General features: G+C 28.5%; 1 protein-coding gene across 1 annotated transcript in view; it reads right to left on the minus strand.

The window, feature by feature from the left end:
* Positions 1 to 4,399, minus strand: part of LOC107445755 (transient receptor potential-gamma protein-like) — a 108,032-nt gene extending 103,633 nt beyond the window's left edge. The window contains exon 1 of the mRNA XM_021145790.4: positions 4,309 to 4,399. The gene's annotated coding sequence lies outside the window, so the exon portion shown is untranslated. The remainder of the gene's footprint in view (positions 1 to 4,308) is intronic.
* Positions 4,400 to 15,533: the final 11,134 nt, after the last annotated feature.

Genomic DNA, 15,533 nt, shown 5'->3' on the forward strand with positions numbered 1-15,533 from the left:
ACGCTGTTGTTGCTCCAGTAAGGATTACCTTTAACGAGGGCTTAGTAGCAGAGACTGACTAAGGCATGGGCATACGGGGCAGTTGCCTCGGGCCCCACATCCAATTGAAAGTTTATTTCAGGTTTCTTTCTTTAATGAGCTTTTTTTTAAAACAAAACATCAGTACGGTGTAAAATCTGTCAGTTTTATGTTAGCTTCTTCATTAATCTATCGTATGAACACAAAAAATCTATTTTTCGTAAAACCATGAGTTTCTAGTGCGGAATTTAGGTAAATTTCGAAATTACGATGGACAAATTTGGCCAATCAAAAGACTGTATTTTTATGTATCACAAAATGCGATATGTTTACCAAAATGCAGGCTTCTGATTGGCTTAATTGAGCCATCGTCATTGCCAAAATTTAGCTGAATTCCGCCCTAATGTCAGTAAGGATATGAATTTTTCGAAGCTAGATGACAAAGTTAACAATGCATTCGGCATGATGAACTCAGAAAATCAATAAAAGGAACAGAACGATATTTCGTCTGACCATTGGAAGGGGGGACTTAATAGCTTTTTAAAAATTTTAGTCAATTTTCTTTGCTATATATGTATAATGAGGTGAGAATTTAAATACCTCCATAAGGATTCTTCATTAGGATTCTCCATAATCCTCCATAAGATCCTCCATAAAGATTCTTCATTATTGAAGTAGTGAAGCAGAAGGGGGCCCTCAAAGAAGTTTTTGCCCCGGGCCCCAATTAGGCTAAGTCGGACCCTGCTTAGTAAGCAATGTGCAGATTATCTAGGAGGTCAGCTGTTCCCATTTCTTTCAGATATGGAGCCCTAAACGATCAAACTTCTTTAACGAAACCCTGACATTTAAGTTTATTAACATGTATGAATATGCTACGAAAGGTAAACAATCCGTAGAAAAACTGATTTCTACACTTCAGCGATAACATATGCACAAATATCTCCTGACGTGAAGATACGTCAGGGATTATTCATGAAAGGCATGAAACTATTCAAAATGAAACGATACATTAAATTTAAAAAAATTTTTTTGACTGAAGTTGTAATGATAAATGATCAAAATGATTCATTTAAAATTTTATCAGAATCGGAAACTAAATAAGTGAGCCAAATCTCTGTTATTGCAATAAAAGAATTGTGACGCTTTTAATAGAATAATTTTTCATTTTGATGCAACAATGTTTTTCGCCATTGAACAAAAAGAATTACGAAATAATGGTGGGGATAAGAGAGCTGAGAGCGGAACCCCTCGTAAAGAATAAAATGAAAAAGAACATATAATAACCCCAAATATATTAAGGCTTCTATTATTAAGCGAATTCAACGCTTTTAATTTTCCCTTGTGTGTTATTTAGAATTTCCTTGTTTATTTAGTTTTTTAAAACTTTTTTTTAACAAAGGAAGTGTAATATCTTTTACAGGGGTCTGTTTAGAAGAAATTTAGGTCCGTTAACGGACCCTTCACAAATTATCTTTTCATAAAAACGGACCCTTCACAAAATATTTCAATTTAAAAACGGACCCTTCACAAAATGATTTTTCTTTTAATCGGACCCTTCACAAATTTGTTTAACTTCATTATTGTTTTGTTAATCGAATAAATCCTTTCCAGAGCAGAAAACAAGAAAGATGGATGTAAACGAATTAAGTTTTGTCTTCGGCAGACGATTCTTCCATTATTCGTCCGAAATGAATATTCTGGTTTCAGCAGTATAGGCTAAATACCAAATATTTGTATGTTGCATCTATAGTTTAGAAGCTGCAATTGCTGTTTATTTTTGAAAATTTAATTTTTTTTATTATAATTTTACAGTGCCGAGCATAATATTGTATCTATTTACAATTTAAAAACTCCTTGAAAAAGTTTTTTGCAATTACCGGACCACAAATTCATAAAAATGGACCCTGGTTGAAAGAATGTGAGTAATTTTTTCACAATTTCACGAAAACCGGACCTTTTACAAAATGTCTGGACAGACCCCTGCTTTATTCTTTAATGGTAGCTATCTTCATTTCTTAACTTATTAACAATTTCTATACTCGTAAAGTAACTTTATTTACGTATTTCATATTTATAAATTATCTTTATTTTCGTACTATCTTTATTCATATGCTTATAAGCTATTTTGAGTTATGTATACACTCCGAAAAAAAGTACCGGCAAAACTACCGAAATATGGAAAAATTACCGTGTTTCTGCCTCTACGGGAACACCAAAAATCAAGGTAATTTTTTCCGAAGTGGTTTGGAACTGATTTTGGTAAAGTTAACAATAAAAAATTGTTTTATAACATGCATTAAAATTTGGTAAACATGGAAAAAACTTGATACCTAACAGCATGGCATAAAAATTATTTATTTGGTTAAATTTACTTTTCAGTTTTGTATTTTTTTAATCAAATATGTTTTAATTGGAACTATAATTTTCAAATCCAGTATTTCTAGAAGTGACAATATGAACGGAAAACAATATCAAATTAATGGTTTAAGTACCGTATATTTTGATTTTATTAACCGGAATTATGTTTTTTTTTCCTTATTATCAAAAACGACTTTATGATTCACTACGGTTATTTTACTTGATTTTTTTTCTACTTGTTTGTCTTTATTATAAATTAAATTTATATACTTCATACTTATAAATTATCTATATTCTTTGCTTATAAAGTAATCACATTTATGTCTATTTTATAAAGAATAAAAGTTTTTCATAAAAGAAAAAATAATAATAATGAAATAGACATTCTGTATTTAAAGTCTCTGGTAAATATTATTAGACTCACTATAAAATTCTATGTAAAATTATAGTTATCAGGTGATACTATACGGCTTTATTGTTATAAATCGGATGAAACCGGTTTGCATTTGTTTACGCTCATGCATCAATTAGTTAACATTGCAATGCAATAATACGTTAAAAATAAATACAAATAGGAAGTTTATAAAAAATCTTCTGAATAAAAACCCATTACATGTATGTTTAAACATAAAAGTATTGCCTATAAACTCGTGAAACATGTCATTATTAAAACACAACAATGCATGTAATAATTTGATATAATTATTATAATATACTTATATAATACCTGATATAATAAATATTCTATATTTATATAATATATCATCAATCGTCGAATTTATATTACATACCGTCGAATTTAACCAATTAATATACGAACATAAATAAGTGCAAACCGGTTTCAGTAGGGTAAAAACAATAAAGTTGTATAGTATCACCTGATTTTTGAAATTTTACATAGAATCTTATAGTGCGTCGAATAATTTGGCCTGAGACTGTACACACGTGTGATCGAAATTAGGGGTTCGAATTCGTATGCCTGAGAAAAAGTGTACTTGTACACTACACGAAGAATTTTTATTTACATCAGATACCATTAAAAAAATGTTTTATGCTTAAAAAGCTCATCAAGCTTTCATCTCGAAATATAGACCGTACGATCACACAAAAACGAATATAAATTACGTTCTTTTTACAAAACAAAGTTTATAAAAGGGAAGAAAAAGCATAGAAAGAATACTGTAGCTCATTTTTAAATTCCAAAAAGAAATAAACTACAACGCACTTTGGCTAATTATTTTTTATTTTGTTTTAGTGGTTATTTACTTTGCAAAAAGTATATATTTTTCACTTATGATAATTTAAATTATTTCTTTATAATATTTATTATTCTTTTAGTAATCTTTTATTGATATAATTTTAGATACTTATTTATAACATGCATAATTGAACATTTTCATTATAATTTTGCATATTACGAACATTGCAGAATTATTCAGCTTTCTTATTTAAAAATTCTACCATATGATAACAAATAAAAAATCGTGCCATACTCCAAAGAAAGATTATTATTATATAAAAAAAAATCTTCATTTCTTTTAAAAATTCTAAAATAAATAAACTGATACAAAACTTGGCAAAAAATCAAAAAAAATAAATATTTTCTTTAAACGAACGGATTTTATTTATTTAAACAAATACTACTCATTTTTGATTAAGAATATTTTTTTTTAAATTTATGACATTTTGAAGTATTTATTTTCTGCATTTATGATTTGTTTAAAATCTTTTATTTATAATGCTGTATTCATAAATGCATAATTTCCTAAAATATGCGAAATTATTTATTTCATAGTAAGTGCTTCTGATAAAGAACAATTACAGCCTTCGACTAACTGTAAAAATGAGCCATTTTGTACCCCCCAAGCGGGTACAAAGGACACTTAAAAAAGTGACATGTGGCAATAAAAAAACAAAACAAAAATGACTCACCAAAGTGTGGAATAAAAGATGCGACATAATCCTCGGGATGAACATCTCTCTGATGCAGATGGCAAAAATAAAATCCTGCCTCTTAGAGTCCAGTTCGGCAGCGCCCTCTGGGATCATCTCTGACCGCGAATCATCCATGCCTTTCCCTTCTCATCACATCGGAAATGAGTACACAAAAAAGAAGAAAACATTCAAATGGTTTCTTTTGGCAAAAAAAAAAATACATCAGTACAAATTTATTTAAAATAGCATAGCGAATAAAATACTAAAAAATGATAAAATAAAATGGAAAATTTTAAAATCTTCAGTTTTTAAGTAAATTCAGAATAAAATATATATATATATTTTTTAACATTTTTATTTATTTTTTTATATATTTTTTTTGTATTTATTTATTTAAAATTGTTCCATTTATTTATTTCCATTTGTTTTGTTACGCATTTAATTGTTTTTGTCGGATCTAAAATAAAAAAAGTGTTTATTAATGTTATGTGTAATATTAGTAGTGAGGTTGCGGGTTCAAATCCCGCTCATGGCACGGATGTTTCTCTCTACGTGTTTGCTCTCTGTTGTGTGATGTGTGAATGTGGTTCACCCTATAAACGGGTATTTGTGGCAGTGTGGCGTGGGTAATGTTTCGCAGATTTCGTGACTTAGGTTCACAAGTACCCATTGGGTAACGTTAAATGAGCAAAACTTCCAGCATCTTTCAAGGTGAAGAACGAAAGTTTAGTGCCTGCCGTTTTAAAAAAAGAAAATAAATATTAGTATATAATAGTAAAAGAAAATAAATATTAGAAAATTTCAAAAGCTTTGTTTGTAAATTATCAACAAAATTTTTTTTTTTAAATTTATTTATTTATTTATAATTAAAGTAGCTTTTGTACTTTTTAAAAGAAAGCTCAAAACGATAAGGGGTTATGCACAAATTTCAAGTTGCACTTTAACATGATTTATTAAAAATAAGACCGACCGGCGCTGTGGGGATCTCCCCCCGATAAGCGTATGTTTTCTTTTTCTATATCCTCAAAGTATAGTTTCCAGACGATTATTGTAAGGTAATAATATTTGTTATTAAATTTTATCTCATGATTAAAAATAACATATGTGATAAACCACTGATCGTTTTGAGCTTTCTTTTGTAAAGTACAAAAATTACTTAGAAAATTGCTTCAAACTTTTTAAATTATTAAGATATTAAAATCAATTTTTTTATTAGTTGTCAAATACGATTCACTACAAGATGATGAAAAAACTTTTTTTAAAAATTTCAACGTATACGCAGTATATAATAACTAGCTTAAATGTTCATAAATTACGCAGTTTTTAACGAAATTTTTTTTTAAAGTTTTAAATGGACAATTTTGCACTTAATCTTAAATTGCTCCAAAAATTTTGTTTAATTCCATTGAATATCTATAAAGTTATAACGAAATAACGCAAGGCAAAAAAATTATCTTTTATAAAAATGTCCATATCTCCATAATTCTTTACTCTGGTTTTAGGAAACTTTATGCTGTTATTAAAAGTAACAACTAAAGTAATCGAAACAAGTTACAAATTTATTGCTTGATTTTCTTGCATAGGGTGTTCAAAAATACTTGTTTCCTCCCTTAATTTATAGTCGATCTTTCAAACCTCTGAAAGCTTTAAATTTTATTAAGTATGAAAAATTTCATGGGTATAAAAATCTCATAAGTATGATACTTAAGCATCTCTAAAGTTGAAAAATAGTCCTTTAAATATTTCTTGAGAAATTAGAAAAAAAATTCAAAAATGAAAGTGTCTATTCCATTATTCTACGACAGTGTATTTTAATACCTTAAGAAATTTCTTAAATATATTCATATCCATAGATTCAATTGCAACTAGTTCAACAAATTCTCCTAACACCAAAACAAGTTATAATCGGTATTTTTCTGCTTTTAAATGAAACAAGAGAATAAAATAGGTTTGGAGAAAAGCATCCAACGGTTCGCAGAAAAAGGTGCTCATCATTTTCGAATGAAAGGAACAAAATAGACAGAAATATCGTCATTATACCTAATGAAGTACGTCAGTTATCAAAGAAACGCCAGATGTAAATAAACTCCATTGCCAAGCTTTCAATTTTAATTGACGCTAGAAAAATAAAAGTGTACACGTGTTTTATATATTTAGAATAAAACAGACGTAGCGAAACAGGTGACGAAATCCGGAGTTTCTCACTCAATTTATTAAAAAGGAAACCAATATATATATAGTCCCTGGTCTAATTATTAGACGCACTGTAAGATTCTGTTTAAAATCTTAATTATCATGTTTATTGTTTTTACGCCACTGAAACCGGTTGGCACTTGTTTACGTTCGTGTTTCAATATTTTAAATTAGGCGATATATAATGTAAATCAGACGCCATATTATATAAATATGGAATATTTATTACATCATGTATTATATTAGTATATCATAATAATTTGACCAAATTAATCGACGCACTGTAGTGTTTTAACAATTACATATTTTGCTCGAGTTTATAGGCAATACTTTTATATTTAAACACATAGGTAATGGGTTTTTATTCAGGAGATTTTTTATATACTTCCTATTTGCATTAATTGAATATTTTTAACGCATTGCATTACAATGTTAACTAATTGATGCACGAACATAAACAAGTACAAACCGGTTTCAGTCACGTAAAATCAATACAGCTGTATAGTATCACCTGATAATTAATATTTTACATAGAATCTTATAGTGCGTCTAATAATATAGTCAGGGAATAATATATATATATATATATATATATATATATATATATATATATATATATATATATATATATATATATATACATATATATATACATATATATATATATATATATATATATATATATATATATATATATATATATATATACATATATATATATATATATATATATATATATATATATATATATATATATATATACATATATATATATATATATACATATATATATATATATATATATATATATATATATATATATATATATGCATATATATATATATATATATATATATATATATATATATACATATATATATATATATACATATATATATATATATATATATATATATATATATATATATATATATATATATCATATAGTTTATTAATATTTTCTGCGCCCGGGTGAGGAGGGCAGGAAGGGCGGGCAAGGTGCGTTATGGAAGAAATTTTTCGAAAAACTTAAAAATAGGGATTGAATTTTGAAAAATTATTTTAATTGTTTTCAAATTCTTTTTTATTCAAATAAAATTTCGCTTTTAATAAATTTTTTTAAAACTTTGTTTGATTTATCTTTCGAAGAAATTTTTCGAAAAACTTAAAAATAGGGATTGAATTTTGAAAAATTATTTTAATTGTTTTCAAATTCTTTTTTATTCAAATAAAATTTCGCTTTTAATAAATTTTTTTAAAACTTTGTTTGATTTATCTTTTAGGACAGAAATTGAAAAAAAAGCCTCTTCTATAGAAAAAAAAAGGTGATTATAAATAATTTACTTAATAACTGTCTGCTTCAGAAAGCTCCTCGGTATGTACTAAATATATAGTAAGCAACAAAAAAAAACGTGACTAACTATTGATCTTATGATCGGATTTCCACTCAATGGCAATGGTTCAAGAGCCTGCACTTAAATATATTAATCAATTAGTAGATAGTTTAAGTTGCCCTTAAAAATTAAAAGAAAAGGTTAATTTCATAAAAACATTCAATATAAATGTAATTATTGGAGCGCTTTTAGTCTCCTCCCCCCCCCTTACACAAAAGAGAGAGAAAAAAACAACCTACTTATTCCTAAGAAAAAGAGGAAAAATAACTTAATATAGAATATTAAATTGTGTATTACGTGTCAAACTGTAGTTCTCGATTCTCTTTCAAAAAAAATACAAGCCTAATTGTGAAAATATAAAAATATATAGACTATATACCATATAAATTTTCAAGCGATTATTTAAATTCTCTGCAATGCGTTGTGATTTTCCGGTGTGTATTTTTGTTTTCCAACTATCTACATTTATTTTTTAAATGTATGAAAATTTATTTTTCAAAATAAAAATTAAGCTAAGTATTGCATTATGTTAAGGAAATTTAGACTGAAAGCTTTAAAATGTTAAATTCAAATCACAATTCGAATTTTTTGTAATTCATTCCATAAAAATTTTTATTAAAATTTTCACCTTTTGGATAAGTTCAACTTTTTAAGTTAAAATATGAATTATTGACGGAAACTGCTAATGCTATAACTAAAGAATAAAAATATTAAAAACAAATCGTTAATTTTCAAAATCAATTTTTTTTAAAAAATTTTGATCGCCGAAAGGCGATTACAGATTATCTATTGGCAAAATGGTACTTGTCTAATTTTTTCCCGTCTACGTTCTTTGGCTTTAGAAACCACATGCTTCCAAAAAAAAAAAAAAAAAAAAAAAAAAAGCACGTGCTTCAAAAATTTATGATTGAGTCGTGGTGGCTCAGGGGATGCAGCATTTGCCTCTCAATGAGGTGAACCGGATTCGATTCCCAGTGATGGTTGGTGGATACGAGTTCCGGCCCGACTCGCACCGACCATAGTGCTAACGTAATATATCCCCAGTGGTAGACATATTATGGGTTTTAGTCCCCTTGCCGTCAGGCAAACTGTGGGAGGTTTTCCTGGTTTCCCTTTCTATGTAATAAAATTACGGGTTAGCTCCATTAAAAAATCCTCCACGAACGCAAACTCCTCCCAATACTTGATCCAGGAGTTCCCTTGTCTTCTGGATCTTTCCTTGTCATCTTTCGCGCCTGAATGATTTTCGCCTTAACCCTCTATCAACAATTACGGATTGACTGAGTAGCAGTGTTGAATAAATTTGAAGAAATCTAAATGAATCTGTAATATGATCGAAATGTGATCTGTGAGCTATATTTAAAAGATAGTTTAACATCTTGATTTTCAAAGTGTCTTTCATGTTGGTACCTTTAGTTTCTCCATTATACGTAAAAAACCACTGTGACAGAGGGGATATTATGCTTGCCTTTCAATGAAGTAATCTAGGTACAAATCAAAGCCATGGCTGATCGATTTGAATTATGCCCCCAGCTCTAACTGACCACAGTGCTGACGTAAAATATTCTCAGCAGTTGACGTATCAGGGGTTTGAATCCCCTTCCTGCCAGGCTTATCGTAGTAGGTTTTCGTATTTTTCCTCTCCATGAAACACAACTGTGAGTTGGTTCCAGCAAAAATTCTTCCACGACTGCTAGTTGGTCCAAAAGGTTGATTCAGGAGATCTTTTATCTTCTGGTTTGGGCTACGGAGTTAAGTATTAAACGCCGTGATCTCCTAAAAGAGTCGTTTGTTTAATGTTATATACAATCAAACATATAATATACATAAGTTCAAATGATTTCGTATAATCTAATAATTTAGTTTATGATCTTTCATGTATCCTATTCTTTCAGAATTGTTTCCCCGATTTAGAGATCTTTATTTTTTCCTCATTATTATTACTTTTTGGTCATTTTCTTCTGCTTCACTGTGTTGCCTTCTTTCATTGTGTATTTCGACACAGAATGTTTTTTATTGTAAAACCGAAACTTTAACTTGTCTGTTAATATATACCATTATTTGTTCTTATTTCACACGTTTCAGCTGTATTCATGCGTAGTTCAAATACAACTGCCTCTTTACTTAGTAACTGTACTCTTGTTCGTTATGACATTTAGAACTTTGAAGATTAATGAATGTATTGTTTCTCTTATCTTGTCTACTTTTTAGTGACGTCTATTTTGGGTAACAAAAAATAAACTGGGGGTTGAATTAGCTTTAAAATAAGATAGATGTGATTTGCATAAACATGAAAATTAATTCCATTTTTCTCAATGAATGGAGTTGGACCACATTCAACTAAAGTTTTTGCATTGTAGCTTTGTTTTTAAAGGAAGATCGCCAAGGACAAAAACTGGGCTTGACAGTGTACCCCCCTCCTCACCAGAAAAAAAAAAAAACAGGATATACTCGGAAAAGGTTAAGGGGTGTATCACCATCAGTCGATTCATTTTTCTGTTTGAAAATGAAGGCATTGTCAGGAAAACACTTTGCGTGATATTGTTGACGGTCTTTTAACAACTATAGTTTTACTCAGAAAACATCTCCAAAGTAATGTTTTCTGTGCGAACGTCTATGACAACAGTGTGTAAGAGATATTTAAATTCGGAATTATCTGAGTTGATATTTTTTTCCTCCCTTCCCTTAAAAATAATTATATTTTGTCTATATTGTTATTGTTGACAACATTTTTATTGTTGTCTGATATTGTTGACTGTCATGTGCAGAGTCTGACTAAGGCAGGGGCATACGGGGCAGTGTTAAACAAAATATCAGTACAGTGTAAAATTCGTAAGCTTCTTCATTAGCCTATCGTATGAACACAAAAAATCTATATTTCGTAAATCCATGGCTTTCTAGGGTGGAATTCAGTTACATTTTCGCTATTACGATGGTCAAATTTGGCCAATGAAAAACCTGTATTTTTACGTATCGCAAAATTTAAATACCTCCATAAAGTTCGGTCCTTCATTACTGAAGTAGTAAGGCAGAGGGGGGCCCCAAAAAGAGGTTTTTGCCCCTGGCCACACTATAGGCTATGCGGGACCTGGTCATGTGACAATTATAATTTTGCTCTGAAGACATCCCCAAACTAATGTTTTCTGTGCAAATGCCTGTGACGGCAGTGTTCACACATTGCCATATATGAGATATTTTAATTCGGGATTATCTGCGTTGATTTTTTTCTCCCTTCCCTTAAAAATAATTAGATTTTGTCTCGATTATTTATTAGTGATTTATTATTTGAGGGGTGGCTGTGACTAGTTGGCATTGTTTTTGAGTTTGCAACTTTTTTTATTGTACTTCACATATTCTGATTAACTCTGAGTCTAGTATAATTCAACTGCTTGCTGACAAATCAATCGTGAAAAAAATTGCAATTAAAATTTCTAAAAAATTTTTTAAAATTTCTAAAAAATTTTTTAAAATTTTTTTCCAACAAAGCCAATTTACCTCGAATGGGAGAATAAACATAAATTAGTAACTTAAATTGAAGCATGCACTGCAGGCTTGTAAGAAATACACGCTTATAAATTTAGCAGTTGCTTCAAACACTAAACAAGTTAGTCATTATAATTTTAATCTGAACACTCTAATAGTAAGGAAATGGGGTAAGATGCTAAAAAAAGTTTAAATACTTAGTTATCATTAAAGGATAAATCGCCATTTAAAATGCTTGATACCGACCCTATGCCAACATACCATAGTGTTCTCTTGTTGAAACAAGCTGGCATTTCAGTTAAGGAGTATTATTACTCGTTAATATTCTGTAATGTCAAACGTTGTCCTAATAAGGTTTCACGTTTGGAACCACACAACATCCACAGGGAAGGACAGTGGTTCAGTGGAGACTTGAAGCTCGCACAACTTTAGATCGAAGGGCAACAAATTGTCTGAAATGTAAAGGAGGCATTTGCGCAATGCAAACGACATTCCCCATTGTGCTTTGGTTAAGAAATTATACACCCTTAACCTCCTTGACCCTTAGGACACATCGGGCTGTTGCGTGATTGGTTAATTTAATTATCCATTCTACCTATCCAGCTGTGAATAATAATATTGGGTCGGTAAGTTCCCTTTTTTTTCTTAATTTTTAATGTTGCGTATTTTATTAAATGTTTGTTGTATAATGTTTCGATCATTCGAAGGAGACTGATTTGTTTTCCAATGAATTTATGTTGATTTTCAGATCATTAAAATGGAATGACGAGTTGAGAATTTTCACCACTTCTTTCTTTTTGCTTCTAATTAAGGTTCTAAGGCAGGAAAAGCTGCTCGGAACATTTGTGCTGTGTATGGATGGTGTGAAAATGAGTCGTGATTTAAAAATGGTAATTTTTACCTCACAGACACCAGTCTTTCTGGCCTTCCAACTGAATGTTTAATGTAGAGTGCTTAAACCTAGTTCTGCATGGAAACAAGCATCAAATGAAACCGGCAGAAAAAATATCCACATTAAAAAAAAACTGTGAGATGTTAATTACCAACTGAGTATATTTTAGGTAATAAAAAATTGCTGATTAGAAATTTGGAAACTTTCTCACATTCTTCTATTCAATTATTACATTTAAAGAGTCGGAAAAGTTTAGTTCTAAAAAAGAAATTCTTGAAGTATTCGTTTTTTATCTTGCGTTTTCAGACCAGCTGAAATATATTCTTTAAATCCTAATATGAATTAAACTCACATTTTTTAAAGAGTTTCAGCGCTACATATTTCTAAGTAAAAATCGCATTTTTTGTTAAAAGCTCTGGTCCCTGGAGTATATAGTCATAAGATCTTCATATTAATTGCTAAGATTTTCCGTTGCAGTTTTTTATAGCTTTAATTAAGGAAATAAGAATTTTAATTAAGGAATTAGTACTTTTATTAGAATCTGCGTTTGTAGAATAATCGAAAGCTTTGAAAGCCATAAAATCTTAAGGGCAATGGAAACTATTTTCTGTTTTAATAAAATTGTATTTCTGGGATATAAAGCAGTTCAGAAAACTTCATTGTTAGTGTGTACACTTTTGTCAGTAGAAAATTATCTTGGTCCAGATTGCATAGAATAATGGAGAATTTATATAACTGGAATATTACGTTCGTGTAATAATGGAAAATTAAGATTTAATAATGGTTATGACAAGGTTCTTTCCCAGCCTTTTAGCATTTGGAAAACTAGAATTCTGAGAAACTAAGTGAACCTTTTGAACAGTTTATTTTATTCAGTAATTTTTTTCTATTGAACCTAGTCTCAAAATGTAACTGAAAAGTTTTTGTTGATGCTTTTGGTTTTGAAAGTTTTAAAAATGCTCTAAAATTGAAGAAACTAGTCTAATTTTTAAATACAAAAACTTTTTAAATTTAATAACCAGGTGCATAAAGAGCTTTCAATGAATAAAGAGAATTAGATAAAATAACGGAATTTAGTTTGTTAACATACTAGTACACAATGAAAAAAAATCTTTAACCGACTGGTATTCCTTACATATATTTTCAAGCTCTCTAATTTCAAGTAATGTAACAATTCAATAGTTACTAAAAAATCTGTACTTTATACTAAAATATAAAATCCAAATACAAGATTTTGTGTCATATTTCAAAAAATTTATTTTATAAATACCGGATAATTATGTTTGATATTTATTAATTGTTTTAAAAAGCTCTCTGCCCCCCCCCACCTCAGCATTTGGAAAATTCTGAAGCAACTAAGGGAACCATTGGAACAGTTTCTTTAAATCTTGTTCTATTGAACCTAGTCACAAAATTTTACTGAAAATATTTTTTAAAGATTTTAAATTAAATTTTAAGTGACTATTAGTCTAATCTTTAAATACAAAAACTTTTTAAAATTGGAAACTAGGTGTAAAAGAGCTTTCAATGAATAAAAAGAATTACATAAAATAACGGAATTTAGTTTGCTAACCTAATAATACACAATGAGAAAAATTCCTTAACCTTTGACGCAAATGAGCCAGTTTCTTTTTGATGTATTTTTGACACTAATTGCAAGTAAAAATATATTTCGGTACATTTAATCATAAAATCAGTCTAATATTTACTAAAAAATCTGTTAAATAATCTGAAATCTGTACTGAAATACATAATCCAAAAAGTAGTTTTAATTTTTTTATTTATAGTCAAAAATTTAATTGATTTTGTTAATTGAGGAAGCTTAAATGATTAACGACCACTTCTTAGATCTAATTAACTTAAAATAAGTGTAAATTTAGAAATGAGCCGCGTTGGATGAATTAATTACCTTTACAGCAGAAACAAAACCTGACGTGGCATTCTCTATTTAATAATCATAAATGATCAAAATTCTAACTATAATATTTTCAATTGTTTCGACTTTTATACAATATAATGAAAAAGTACGACATGTTTAATGAAAATTTTGCGTCAGAGAATTAAGAACACTTCATTTATCGGAAATGGGTACACTTTAATCAGTAGATTGTTTATGAGAATTTATATAACTAGATTATTAAGTTCGGGTAATAATGAAAAATTAAGAATGAGATTTAATAATGGTTTTGAAAAGTTCTCTTCCCTCAGTATTTAAAAAAGAATTCTGAAAAAAATAGGTAGACCATTTGAGCAGTTTATTTCATTCAGTAAATTTTGTTCTACTCAAACTAGTCACAAAATTTTACTAAAAAGTTTAGTTTGATGTTGAAAGTTTTAAAAATGCTTTAAAATTTAAGAACTTTATAAGTCCAACCTTTAAATAGAAAAACTTTTTAAATTTGGTAACTAAGTTCAAAAGAGCTTTCAATGAATAAAAAGAATTCGATAAAATTTACGGAATTTAGTTTGTTAAACTACTGATACAAAACGAAAAAAATTCTTTAACTTTTGACGCAGATGGGACACCGGTTTCCCTTTTATATATTTTTCAAGCTCTAATAACAAGTAAAAATATAGATATTTTTAATTCTATAAACAGTTTAATAGTTATCAAAAAATCTGTTAGATTATCGGTACTTTATACTAGAATATAAAATCTAAATAAGAAATTTTCAGTCATATTTCAAAAACTTTTATATTTTGTTAATTACATAAATTTCAGTGATGTTTCTTAGTTCTAATTAACTGCAAATTAAAACCAAATTTGTAAATAATGGAAGTGAGAAGCAGTTTAAAAATTTTACCTTCACAGGAGCAAAAAAATGCTGTCATTCTGTATTTTATAATAAAAAATTTAAATGCCTAATATATTTTCATTCTTTTTAAACTTACAATACAATTAATAGGTATGAAATAGATATAACATAAAAACAAAATTTTCTGACAGTTTTTCTCTATTGTCGGCGCACTTAAATTGAGTGGAAAAACCACGTGGTAGGATTCACTTTTCCTCACTCATATCCATATTGTTATCAGCACAAAAATCAAAGGTATTGTTTTTCTATAAATATGTCTGTATCCCTAATTTAAAAAGGTATTTTTCACTACTGCTATTATTACATTTTTAATTCAAGAGTTTAAAACTAAGAGAATTGCTTTTTTATTATAATGTAATTCTGGGCTGCATTTTAAAATAAATTTACTTAAAAATATGTCTAATCTTATTGAGCGTTTTGTAATTATTTTTGTGTAAACATTTA

Source organism: Parasteatoda tepidariorum, chromosome 2 (assembly GCF_982258835.1).
Source record: "Parasteatoda tepidariorum strain Cologne lab strain chromosome 2, Ptep-v5.0, whole genome shotgun sequence".
Lineage (NCBI taxonomy): Eukaryota > Metazoa > Arthropoda > Arachnida > Araneae > Theridiidae > Parasteatoda > Parasteatoda tepidariorum.